The sequence below is a fragment of the Chinchilla lanigera genome, unplaced genomic scaffold (assembly GCF_000276665.1).
Source record: "Chinchilla lanigera isolate Chin_1 unplaced genomic scaffold, ChiLan1.0 scaffold00013, whole genome shotgun sequence".
NCBI lineage: Eukaryota > Metazoa > Chordata > Mammalia > Rodentia > Chinchillidae > Chinchilla > Chinchilla lanigera.
Genome location: NW_004955414.1, coordinates 3,805,876 through 3,819,961, shown reverse-complemented (window position 1 = coordinate 3,819,961; position 14,086 = coordinate 3,805,876). Strand labels below are relative to the sequence as shown.

Genomic DNA, 14,086 nt, shown 5'->3' with positions numbered 1-14,086 from the left:
GGGAGATTCCAAGCTGGGAACAACTTGAGGCTTGAGTTCTGAACTCTGAAGATATGTGCCAAAATAGTAAATTTTGACTTAGAAATTTATCAGTTTTTTAATCAAGTGGGGAAATTTCTCTTTTTCATGCTAAATAAGGCAAGGCAGCACCCCTGGCAGGGTTTCATCCTGGTCTCACTGCTGTGCTGGAAAGACATTCATGCTTCTTGTGGCGGTGAGAGTTTGACCCAGGGGTCGGTTACCTTTGATGATAGCTCATTGATGCTACATGCTCTGCCCTACTGTTTTGTAGAAAATATTTGGATGTTACATTAACTCACTATGGGTTTCCACCTTCAAACAAAACAAGTTATGTATAGAGGACACTGACATTCCTATTAAACTTGCTTGTCTTGAGAAAGACCTCCTGTACTTTCATCTTCCTTGTTGTTTCTGTGCTGCTTGGTGCCACCAACTGACATGTTGACAAGATGGTGCATTGACCAGCTGCCCTTAGATAACTGTGGTTACCATGGCAGCAGCACAATTTTGACCCTACTGCCTCAGCCTCCACAGCCCCTGTGATTATAGGCTGGCACTACCATATGCAGCGCAAGTGTATAATTTCAAGGAACCTGCGAAGGCTTATTTTTATATAGCAAATAAGCACAATGGGGCTGCGTGTATTCAGTGGTAGAGCACTTGCCAGCCTGCAGGGGCTCCTGGGAGAAATCATCAGAACTGGCGTAGATCTGAAAGGAAAGGAAGTGAGTAAACTCCATGGAAATGATGTGCGCGGCCACCACAGTCCTGCGTAACCTGGTCCCTGCCTAAGTCTGCATTCATGTTTTGTTCTACTTGCCTGTCTGGCCCCTTCTACACTCAGTGGTAAGGTTCAGTCATTTCATGTTAATGCATTTCCTGTTAAAGATCCTCACACTAAGCATTCTTCTCTGAATTCAGGTTTCCTTTCTTTCTTTCTTTCTTTCTTTCTTTCTTTCTTTCTTTCTTTCTTTCTTTCTTGTCTTTATCTTTTTTCACCATTCTTCTTTCTTTTTCTTTTCTCTCTCTTTCCCTTCCTCCCTTCTGTCTTTCCTTCCTTCCTCCCTTCATTGTTTCCTTTCTTTCTTCCTTGTAATGAAGACTGAACCTACATCCTACAGCAGATACAAAAATGCTCTTCCCTGGTGCAAAAAGCCCATTCCTTTTTCATCCTTTTTTATTTTGGCAACTTTCATTGCTTTTCCTAGGCTGCCCTCACATTGGCATTCCTACTGCATTGGTATTTCCTAGTACATGGGTTTTCAGGCTTGTGGCTCTATAACCACTTCTTGTACAACTATATATTCTTGGCAAGGCATTAATTTTTTTCTTGGAAATGGATTAAATTCAGGCTGCATGAATAACACACTGGTAGAAGAATTCAACAACCTACAATAGGCTTTATTTATTTATTTATTTATTTTTATTTTTTTGGTTTTTTTTTTCAGGTACCAGGAATCGAACTCACGACCTTGCGCTTGCCAGGCAGGCACTTTTGCTGCTGAGCTAAATCCCCAGCCCCTACAATAGGCTTTAGGTTACAAGTGCGTGCAGAGATGCCTGGCTCATAAAAAGTGGGTACTGGAATAACAATTGAATTATTATGTTTTTTGGAGGGAAACCAGCTTACATTTAATTGTGACATTTTAAAATTGTACAACTGTTTTGACATCTGCCCTCCCTCCCCATGTTCACTCTCTCAACATGACGGAAAGCACACCACTCACAGGTTAAGGGGTTGAATAAGTGTGCCCCTTCAGATCCTGTTTGTAGCACGCTATACCAGGGAGACCCAGCAGTGGCCAATAGTAAATTTCTACCCTTCAGAGCTGAAAAGCTCAGGTTCTCTGAGTGTTCTCTGTGGCAGTGGTGCTTGTCCAGAATTGGCACCTCCCCACGGCTGTGGAGCTCTAAATGTGCCAGTGAGAGAAAAGCTTTTTCTCCTTCAAGGGGAAGAAAGAGAATTATTCCTCAACACCAGCTGATCTGGCTGTGAGGTCTTTCCTTCTGTCCAGTTGTTACAGGCAGCTGAGTTAGATAGAAGTATTACAGGCAGTCAGACAAGGCCAGGCCCTGGAAGGAGCCAACCTGAAAGACAAGGTACCTGGCCAATGGAGCCGTATTTGCTGCGGGCCAGATCTCAAGACAAAGGACTAAACAAATGCACCCACATACCTCCCTAGATGGGAACATCAGGGATTGATATTCTAAGTAGGTAGAAACCACCTTCAAAAAGCCAGGAAGAGTCACTAGCTCAACCCCCTGTTCTCTATTCTTACCTGCTTGCTATGTGACACTTTTCCACATTTAATTCCAGTTTACTCAATTTTACGTTAACAATCATACTTATAATCCTATTGGCTGACCATAGTTTTGTCCCACCTTGCACCCACCTTGTAATTCCCCACTTTCCCCTTATCTTGGACCCGCGTCACCTTGGGGTTTTGTTCTATAAAGTCCCTGCGAAGGGCAAGGTCTTTGGCAACCCACTTGGGCCCCCTTCTGTCCCTGTCTTGGACAGAAGTTTTCTTCGCTCAATAAATATATTCTCCTCTTAACCTCCACTGTTCCTAAAATTCATTCTTCGATTTTAGAGAACATGAACTCATCCCAGATATCATTCAGGTTGAAAGTTTTTATTTCTCTGTATCACTATCTCCGCAAGCTCTTTTTTTCTTTTTTTGCCATGCAGCAAGAGAGACCAAAACCTAACCTGAGGGGCTAGGGATATAGCTCAGTGGCACAAGCACCTGCCTGGCAAGCGCAAGGTCCTGAGTTAAATCCCCGGTATTGCAAAATAAAAAAAGAAGAAGAAAAAAAAAGAAACCTAACCTGAGTTACAAGAAACAAGACAGTGATGGCTACAAAGGGAGTAGCCAGGAGCAACTGAGAGGCTGTGCTCCCCACCTCCCATGTCCAATGTGTGTGCCTCACAGAGAAACAAAAATAACAAACCCACAAAATACAACAGCTAGGATTGCAAAACTCATTCACACAAGGGGGATGGATGGCAGGAAGGACATATAGGAGGGTAAATGACACAGGGAAAACAATGAAATATTCAAATGGGCCCGGGCAAAGGGGCAGGCAAATGCTAAAAAACAGCTACAGAAAAACCCGTGGTCCATTCAGACTCATGATGCAGCAGAAAATGCCCTCCTTTCCCAGTCTGTTAGTTGCTCAGGTAACAGTTTGTGGTACAAGTTCCTGCTACTTCTATCTCTTAGAAACTGGCCACTGTGATGTATATTGTAAGAACCAATCAATAACCACCAAACACTCTGCTTCTGTACTTCTTGCTTGCTTATCCCAAGAAAGCTCCAAACTGCCAAGAATCAGGGACTGAAATTTTGGGAATGATCCTGATCAGTGCCCATCGATGTAAAATAAATCTCCTTACAAATCCTGGGTGCCGTTTCAGTGCTTCTGCTTGCCTTTGCAGTGATGGTGTTAAAAATCCATACACTGGTGTCAGGAAGATTCTGCCTTACATTCACCAGAGACAGTAACTCCAACTCTTCAAAGAGAAGGAATGTGCAGAGAACCCTTGGCAGAATGGGTCCCACCTTCCCTGGCCAGGGAAGAACAGAGAAACGAGCTGCGGCAGCCTCCTCCGATCCCACCCATCCCCTCTAGATGGCGGGCCACTCAGCGGCCTGCAGCAGCCTTCAGTTAGGCAGGAGAGGGATGTGAGGGGAACTTCTGTGCAGAGGTGGCGCTGTTCAGCGCAGACTGCAGGTAGATCGTCTTAGAAAAGTCTGTTGCTTAAGACCAGGAAGGAGAAGAGGCGCAACTGGGAAAGGTATGCACGCTTTCTGGGGCTTTGCTTCATTGGCGCTGAGAATGAATAAAGAGGATGGAGAAGAGGCAGCCACTGAGAATATAGCAGGCCAGCCCTGCTGTGAGCAAAGCCACCGGCAGACCAAAGCCAGAGGAGGAAGGTAGCTCCTTTCTGTGCCTGACAGCACTGATGCATTTCAGTTCCTTTACTGAGCCGACTGTGTTCGCAGCAGGACAGTGAGTAAAGAAGGGACACATGCAGCAGACCGACCAGCTGCCCACCCAGATGGATGGGAAGAGACTCACAAACATCCCTTGGGTAAAGAAAAGAGCCTGCTGCAAAAGGTTGAAGGGCGCGTCGTCAGCTACTGTGGTGAAGCTGGGGGGCGGGTGAGGCTTCCTTTCTGATGCCTCCAAGGCCAGGTCAGCTCTATCTTGATACCAAATGACGTCACAACTTTGCTAAGCATAAGCCGTGGGAGCGCCCAAAGGGTTCTGGAAATCGCCAGAGGGAGGACTCCCACTGACTGAGGCACAGGAATAATAGTCGATAAAGCAAGAGGAGACTGAACCACAATGCTCCACCATTCCAAGCACAGCGCTGGAAAATTCTGCTAGCCGTACAAGACTCTCTTGCTTCTGCTGTACACTCTGGGTTCTCCTTTGAGCCAAGACACTACTAGCCCTGCTTCCACGCTGCTGCTGTCCACCTTGCTGCGCTCAAGCACTAGCTTTGAGATGGTACACATGCCCCAGATGGAGTCTTTGATTCCCCTCCAAGGTCCTGGAGAAAAGTGTCAGCACTGTCTGCTGTCTCTTTACCACCCAGACATCTTATCAACTTACATCTTGTCCTTATACAAATGAGAGAGAAATGTCCCCAAATCTTTCATGATGAGGACCCCAAAGTGCCCTCACCCACCGCGGGCCCCTTAGCCTCCTCAGTCCCGCAGCCCGCTCTGTGGTGTGCTCCCAGGCCTGCAGTTAATAGGTATTTTTGCACAAACTGTGTGTTTTGGTTTACGTCTGCATTTCTCTAATGTCTGAGCCATTCACAGGTGGGGCCTTTGGGAGATGACGGATGATTGTGTGTGATCGGCCCCACTGCTGGGTTTAAAGCCAACTATGAACTTGGAAGGTGGAACCTAGCCCAAGGAGGCAGCGCAATGGGGCTGTGACCTGGGAGGGGCTGGCTTGGGGGAGGGGGAAGGGTTGGAAAAGGTGGGAGATGCCTGCTGCAAAAGTAGACCTGGAACCCCTGAGTCTGTACTTGAAGGGGACTCACTTATGGTCTCAAGGTGCAGCCATTTTGCTAGAAGTGTGTCAAGCATATATCTTTATGATGCAGTAATACTCCACTGTATAAAAATGCACATAATTTTTATCCAGTCATCAGTTGATGGGCACTTAAGCAGTCTCCAAAATTCAGCTATTACAAAATGTGCCTCTATCAGGGGCTGGGGATTTAGCTCAGCAGCACAGCATCTGCAAGGTCGTGAGTTCAATTCCCAGTACCGGAAAAAAACCCAAAAAAATAAAAAATGTGCCTCTATAAACATGGATGCACATGTATCATTGTGGTATGATGCTGCTAAATTTTGAGGGAAGATCCCAAGAAGGGAAATAGTTGAGTCAAGTGGGACCTCTCATCCTAGATTTTTGAGGAATCTCCACACTGATTTCCACAGTGGTTGCTGCAGTCCACACTCCCACCAACAGTGCAGTATGGTCTCCTTTTCCATAGCCCCACTATCATTTCTGATAGGTTGATTTCTTTACAGTAGCCATTCTTTCTGGAGTGAGATGAAATCTTACCATTTTTTAAATTTGCATCTCTTGAATGACCAGTGATGTTGAACTTTTTTTCATATATTTATTTGCCATTTCTACTTCTTCATCTGAAATAGTCTATTCATTTCAGATGTCCATTTTTGGACTCGTTCTTAAATTTGAAAGATCTGATTTTTTTTTAAGTTCTTTGTATGTTCTACATATTAGTTCATTGTCTGAGGAACAGCTGGCAAACATTTTTCTCACTCTGTCAGTTGTCTCTTCATTCTTTTGGTGGTTTCTTTTGCTGTGCAAAAGCTTTTTAATAAGATAAAATTCTCGCTGGGCATGATGGCACATGCCTGTAAGCCCAACACTCAATGGGCTGAGGCAGGAGGATCATTGTGAGTTTAAGGTCAGGCTGGGCTACAAAGTAAGTTCAAGACCAGCCTGAACTGCATAGTGAGACCCTGTCTCAAAAGGACCAAAATATAAAATAAAATAAAATTCTGATACTGCCTGTGCAATCAGTTTGTTCATAAAATCTTTGCCTATACCAATGTCTTCAAGAGTTCTACTTATTCTATCTTCTGGCAGATTTAATATTTCTGATTTATATTTAGATTTTTGATTCATTTTGATTTCAGTTTAGTGCCTGGTGATAACTCATATAATTTTTTAAAGCATAAAAATATGTTGTAAGCAATATGTGCGATCACAGTGAAGGAAGAGATCATGACTTACTCCTCAGAGACGGCTATGGAAGCAAATGGAAATGGAAGGTAAGTTTACTGCATGGAAGAGAAACTGCTTTGGGATGTGGGATGTGCCAAAGTTTGACTTGCCAGCTATAGTGGCACATGCCTGCCATCCCAGCACTGAGGAGGCTGAGGCAAGAGGATTGCTGGGAGTTTGAGGCCAGCCTAGGCTCTATAGTGAGTACAAGGTTGGCCTGAACTATGTAGTGAGATGCTGTCTTAATAAACCAAAATACAATAATAATAATAAACACAAAAAAAAATTTTGATTTAATGGAGCCAAAGTCAGGTATTCTGAGAGACAAGCCACTCCTGAAACAAGAAACATATGTGAAGGTGCAGCTCATCTCACCCTTGAAAGCCATGAAGATAGTTGTGAGGATCCTAGACAGTATGTTTAATCCTGCAGATTATGATGACAAGAACATTGTAATATACATAGAATTAATAATAAGCTCATTTCTATGGTATCTTAGTGTGTGAGAGTAGAGGAATGGGAAGGCTCAAATAGGACCTTCTCGCTGTGTAATCAGCATCTTCTGAACAAGCTCCAAAGATCCAGATGGCAATGAAAATAGAGATTGACATTTTGCTTTTCATTCCCCGAATTTTTTCTCACCCATTTGCATGATTGGAGATGTATTTGTTGAGCAGATAACTGAGCAGCTCTTGCTAACCTGCCTCCACCTTGCCAGTAGCAGATTCTGTAATAGATAATATACCATTGTTTCAAGACGCATATGGAGCCAGTGGATGTTCATGTCTGTTGGAAGTTTAGGGATGATTATTATACAGCTAGCAAGAAATTTAGCAGAGTAATAGTGGAATATCCTGAGCAAATATAACAAGTCATTTTGCATTTTCACTTCTCAGAATATGTCTGTTAAGTGTTTGCCAAACAATCACTGCACTTTTCCCTTTGAAAAACATACAGATCAGGTAACTTGAGCTTCAGTTACTTTATCTTGCACTGAGTTACCGCACTGGTGAATGACAGAGTCAGAATTTGAATCCAAATCTCCTTAATGCTTTCTATTACCCCCTACTGTTTATGCTTAGACAAATCTTTAAAATTTCCATCTGTCTCGTGTTGGCTTTGCTGCTGTTTCCCTTTCCTTGGTCTCGGTCACCTGCAGCCAACTGTGTGGCTGCCTTAGTGCCTCTTGGGCAAAGGTGTCCATCAGGAACTGCTCTCACCTTCCTCTCACACCCCCTCTTGGCACCTGCCCCTTTTGAGAGCTAGCCAAGCCGATCCATTCATTTGTTCAATAAAGTGACTGAAGCTCCAGCCCCTTGGGACCCAAAATGAGGCAGTTGTGGTTCCCACCCTCACACTGCTAATGACTATTTCAGCTTCTGGAGACAATACATGCTCCTGGGAGAGCTGCCAGCTTCCTCCATTCTGAAAGCCAGCAATCAAGTCAGGGGCTGTGGTGCTTCCCCTGTAATCCCAGGACTTGAGAGGCTGAGACAGGAAGATCTCTGTGAGTTCAAGGCCAAGCTGGGCTACATAGTGAGTTGAAGGCCAGCTAGAACTATATAACTAGGCCCTGCCTCAAAAATGCAAAATAAGAAAAGAGAGAAAGAGCTCCATCCCCTCTCGGACTACGGGGCCTGCTAGAGGAGAGCTGGGTCACGCTCTGTGCTTCCTCCATGCCCTGTGGGAAGTAGGGGCCTGCAAGAGGAGTGTGAGTCTGTGCTCTGTGCTTCCTCCATTTTCTCAGGGATGGCAGGGCCTCTGAGAGGAGAGGAAGGACACATACCTTCGTAGAGTAGACTGACAAGAACCCCAACACCTGCAACACAGGACAACAGCTGGGTCCCAGGTGCACAGGCACACACATGCCTTTGGAGGGCAGAGTAATTGGTGAGACCAGCAGCATGGAAGAGTCTGAAGCAACAGCAAGGAGCCACCTGTGGGACTCCAAGAACTCCACCAGCAGAAGTCCAGTCCCAGGCCCACATCCAGAGGCCGAGATCAGCTCCATACCTAGCACATTTCTGGGATTAAACATGGACACTCTTGCCAGAGGTATTTTACTACTTTCATTCTCCCTTGTTGGTCTGATGGGATACCCCTCTCCTGTCTGGCTGGATGTCATCTGATTCTCTTTTGTATTCAGTAGTTATTTTTGTATTTTTTTCTTTTCCTTTTGTTCTCTCCTCTCTTTCTTCCATCTCCTTTGTCTTTCTTCTCTCCTGTGCATTTTCATTCTCTTTCTCTCTTTTTTTTTTCAATGTTTAGATTTCTTACCTTTTTTCATTCTATTCTATAGACCTTCCTTCTCTCTTTCCTCAGCTACTTCTTAAATTTAAACCTTCAAGGGGGAAACATGGTCTCTGTCCTTTCTGACTATTCCTCTGAATTCTATTTTATTCTTTGCCTCCTGTGTCCTTTAGTTTCCCAAAATTTTGGCGATCATTCTTTCACCTCTAGCCCCGATTCTATGATATTTGACCTCAATCATCACTTTAGCCTATCTCCGAAAGGTCTTAATGCCCCTGTTCCAAACAGAAGGGTAAAATCACCTGATTAATGGGAAAATCACTACATACAAGTGTACAGCATATGTCTGATTTTGTTACAAAATTTTAGTTTACTCCTGCAGTCAGAGGTGACATGTTAATGGTTACCATAGTTTGTCAGTGGTTAAACTGTATTGAAACTATTGTTATTACTAACTGTACTACATTTGCCAGGATGTCATACATGCTATAAACAGGTTTTTGCCCCTGTATGATAGCACTGTGATTGTATGAGGTCATAATCACCACCACAGTTCATTACCAAAGGATTGTGATCTGAGGCAAATAGTACTCTTGCATCATTTACAAATTGGGAAGCTAGGGCTTTGGGATAGCCAAAAGAAACCACCTACATCTAGGAAACAACCCTGAAGAACAGACATCCTCTAAGGAAACCTAAATACTAGCAAAAAAGCTATATATAATAAGAAAGTGGCAAGTATCAACATAGAAAACAAAATACAAAAGAGAAAATAGAAAATGACAAAACATGGAAGCAAAATACAACCCCACACCACAGCTCACCTACAACAAGCCCAGAGCTCAAGGAGATAGATGAAATTGAAAATTAAACATTGGACTTTCCTGAAATGATCCCAGCAGATGTGAAAAAACAAGTGGAAAAGGCTATGGAGAAAATAATGTCAGGTACAGAAAAAAATGATGCCTAAAATCAAAGATATTAGAGAAGACACAGATAAAAGAATAGATGAGCTTAGAAAAATGATGGAAACAAATAATGTCCAGAACAGAAAAGAAATGGAATACATGAAACCGATCCAAATAGAAATCCAGGAGATTAAAATCTCCATTGAAAGTATATGCAACAAGTTGAATGAAAAAGAGGATAGGATTTCAGATCTTAAAGACAGAATTACAGCCAGTGATAATGAAAAGAAAGATATCTTAAAATTAGCAAAAGACCATGAAAAATCAATCCAACAGCTACAAGATGAAATGAAGAATAATATAAGATTGATTGGAGTCAATGAGAAAGTTGGAGATGGCACAAATGACATAAAAAAAAACTCTTCACAGAAAATTTCCCAAGTGTGGATGAAGAATTTAATATACAAATAAAGGAAGCATTTAGAACTCCATTCAGGATCAAAATAAAACTACACCAAGACATATAATAGTAAAGATTCCAGAAATTCAGCACAAGAACAGAATATTAAAAGATGTTAGAGAAAAGAAACAGATCACCTATGAAGGAAAGCCCATCAGTATCACAGCAGACTTCTCAATGCAAACCCTCAAGTCAAGAAGAGCTTGGAGTGAAGTACACCAGGTCCTGAAAGAAAACAACTTTGAATCCAGATTGATGTAACCTGAAAAACTATCTTTCAAAATTAATGGAGAAATAAAGTACTGCCATGACAAAGAACAGCTGAAGAGATTTATGAACACCAAACCAATGCTACAAAGAGTACTAAAAGATATTTTAGACAGAGAAAAAAATGACCACAATTATAAGAACAACAGAAAAAAACCACCAGACAGGTCAAGCAATTAAACAGAAGGGAAAAGCAGGGAACCAACAACAGGGAAATACCATGACCAAGATAAGCCAATACATATCAGTTATAAGCATCAATTTAAATGGCCTCAATTCACCAGTCAAAAGAAACAGACTGGCAGAGTGGATCAAGAAACAAAATCCAATAATATGCTGTATACAAGAAACACATTTAATGCAAAAAGAATCTCATAGACTGAAAAATCAAAGGATGGAAAACAATCTTCCACACAACAACATTCCACACAACATTCACTGCTGAATTCTACAAGAAATTTAGAGAACATCTAATGCCAATCCTCTTCAAACTCTTTAATGAAATTAAAAGAGAAGCAATTCTCCCTAACTCTTTCCTGGAGGCAAGTATTATCCTGATACCAAAACTAGAGAAAGATACAGCCAAAAATAAGAACTACAGGCCAATCTCCCTAATGAACATAGATGGGAAAATCCTTAATGAAATACTAGCAAACAGAATTCAATAAACCACCAAGAAGACTATACACTATGACCAGGTGGGATTTATGCCAGGAATTCAGGGGTGGTTTAACATACACAAATCAATAAATGAAATACACCTTATCAACAGAACCAGAGTGAAAATCATATGATCATCTTGAAAGATGCAGAAAAAGCTTTTGATAAAGTCCAGCACTCATTCATGATAAAAAATCCTACAGAAAATTGAAATCCATGGTCTTTATCTCAGTCTGATAAAAGCCATCTATGATAAACCAACAGCCAACATCATACTAAATGGACAAAAACAGAAAGCTATCATTCTAAAATCAGGAGCAAGACAAGATGTTCACTATTACCACTCCTTTTCAATATAGTTCTGGAAACACTAGCCAGAGCAATTTGACAAGAGAGAGAAATAAAAGGAAAAATGATAGGAAAGGAAGAAGCGAAATTATCATTATTTGCTGATAACATAATACTCTACATAGAAGACCCCAAAAACTCCATCAAAAGACTCCTAGTGTTAATAACCAAATTCAGTTGTATGGGTGGATACAAAGTCGATACTCAGTAGCATTACTGCACACAAATAACTAACCAATTGAGAGAGAAATTAGGGAGAGCACCCCCTTCACAACAGCATCCAAAAACACAAAAAACTTACGAATCAATCTAACAAAGGAAGTGTAAGATTTATATATTGGAAATTACAATATATTGAAATATTGAACTGAAATATACTGAAATAATGAATATATTGAAAAAATTGCAATTTATATATTGCAAAAGGAGTTTGAAGCAGCTATTAGAAAAACTTGGGAGGTTGAGGCAGGAGGATCATTGCAAGTTTGAGACCAGCCTGGGTTAGAGAGTAAGCTCAAGTTCAGCCTTAACTGCATAGCAAGACCCTGTCTCAAAAAGACAAAAAAAAGTTAAAAGAAAGGAAAGCTATCCTTTGTTCATGAATAGGAAGAAACAACATAGTAAAAATGGCCATACTCCCAAAATGATTGTACAGATTTAATGCCATCCCAATCAAAATACCCTTAGCATACCTCACAGAACTAGAGAAAACACTCCTAAAATTCATCTGGAACCTGAAGAGACCTAAAATAGCAAAGGCAATCCTGGGCAACAAAGACAAGTCAGGAGAGATCACAATCCCTGACTTGAAATTATACTACAAAACTACTGTGATAAAATCAGCATGGTTCTGGCAAAAAAAAAAAAAAAAAATAGACATGAAGACCAGTGGAACAGATTAAAAGATGTGCACATAGCTACAAATACACTCAGCCCTCTTATCTTTTGCAAAGGTGCCAAACATGTGCACTGGAAGAAAGATAGCCTCTTTATTAAATGGTGCTAGAAAAACTGGTTTTCCACATGCTGAAGACTAAAACTAGACCCATGTTTACCACCATGCACTAATGTCAAAATGGATCAAAGATTTACATTTTAAAGCAGAAATACTAAATCTATGGGAAGAGAAAGTAGGCCAAAATCCCGAAGACATAGAAATAGGTACAGCCTTCATGAACAAAACCCAAACCGCCCGAGAAACACTTCAAAGAATGAACAACTGGGATCTCATCCTATCAGAAAGCTTTTCTACTTCAAAAGAAATCACCAAAAGAGTGAAAACACAACCCACAGAGTGGGAAAACATTTTAGCTACCTGTCCCTCAGACAAAGGACTTCTATCTAGAACATATAAAGAATTGAAAAAATCACACTCCCCAAATTCAAAGATTGGGAATCTGAGATGAATACACACTTCTTAGATGAATCCTGGGAAGGAGAAGTGGCATTCGACTCCCTCTGATGGAGCCTTTATGCTTCTATGTTTCTGGGTGGATGACCACTTCAGTCTCTTCTTCACCCCATCACCATTACCTCACCACATGCCCTGTAAGACTCCAGAGCTGGTGGGTGTGCTCCTGGAGCATGAAGATGGCACAGTGAGTTTTCTTAATGTTGCCCATCATTCCCTCTTTTGTAGCTTCCTCTCACTGGTTCCATCTTATATGTTTCATTTTATATGGACCAAAATGATCAGGGAAAGGTCAGAAACCTAACCAAGAAGTCTTGGGAATTCTAACAGAGAAACCTCCTATTTTCGTGATGTTATATATGGGAAAAACCACTGTACATCATTTCAATCATTACCTCATTTTTAAAGTGTTGGTGATGTTAAGCATGTCATTTGTATTTATTGTATTTAAACCAAAGTAATCTTTTTGATTACACTGTGCAGATTACATGCTCTTTTCACTGGGTCAGCTATAGAAGAAAGCACACAGGGGAGGGAGATTCAGGGATGAGGGTGCAAGGGTTTGGATCCAGCTGCCCTCATGAGCCTCCTGTGCTCAGAGGTGGGTGTTTTGGAAGGTGGATAAAGCACTCCAGGTGTGTCGCTATGAGGTGAGGCCTGCCAAGGGCAGACAGGCTACTGAGTGCATGGTCCCATAGAGTATCAACCTCCCTGCTCCACACTTTTCTCACTTCCTGGCTTCCATAATGTGAGCAACTATTCCTTTTCCATGCCCCTCCAATATCCTGTCCTGCCTTAAAGTCAGGCAACTATGAATTGAAAACATGAGCCAAAATCAATCTCCCCTCTTTTAAGTTGTGAGTGTCCAACATTGTGTCTCAAAGGTGATAGGGTGACTAAGACCATATGTCAAGGCAGGCTCCATACAAGTCTCCCTGTCATTTGTCATCCGAACCCTGTGTTAGCCTAGAATCCTCCCCAACCTCCACCCTTCTGCACAAACCCTTTTCCTCCGTCAGGTCCCAAACTGGATGGAGCCCCATAGTCATCCAACTCCAAGAATACCTTCCGTTTGGAATACTCATGTCTGGATGTCCCCCCAAAGCCTCATGCAGTCATGGGTGTAGCACTCATGCCCATAATCCCAACATTGGATCATGGATAAATCATAAACTCTAAAAGCCTGCCCCATGACTCTTACAGAATTTGGGCCTTCTCATCTAGTTTGCTATGTTTCTTTTCATTGTTTTTTATTCTTTTGTTCTTTTCTTTTTTTTATTTGGAAGAGAAAAGAACAAAAACAAAATAACAAAACAAAACAACACAAAAAAGATACAGAATTTCACTACAAGATGATAGGAAATCAGCAATGGTTGTTGTATTACTTATTGCAAATGACAATAACTGAAGGTCAGTATCAGCCCTTCTCATAGTCTTATTTCAGGAGTGACACACCAGGCAGAGGATACCATAGAA

At 41.7% G+C, this 14,086-nt stretch overlaps 1 pseudogene; it reads right to left on the bottom strand.

Annotated features, from left to right (window-relative positions):
- Positions 1-3,669: 3,669 nt before the first annotated feature.
- LOC102007005 lies at positions 3,670-12,821 on the bottom strand (annotated as a pseudogene).
- Positions 12,822-14,086: the final 1,265 nt, after the last annotated feature.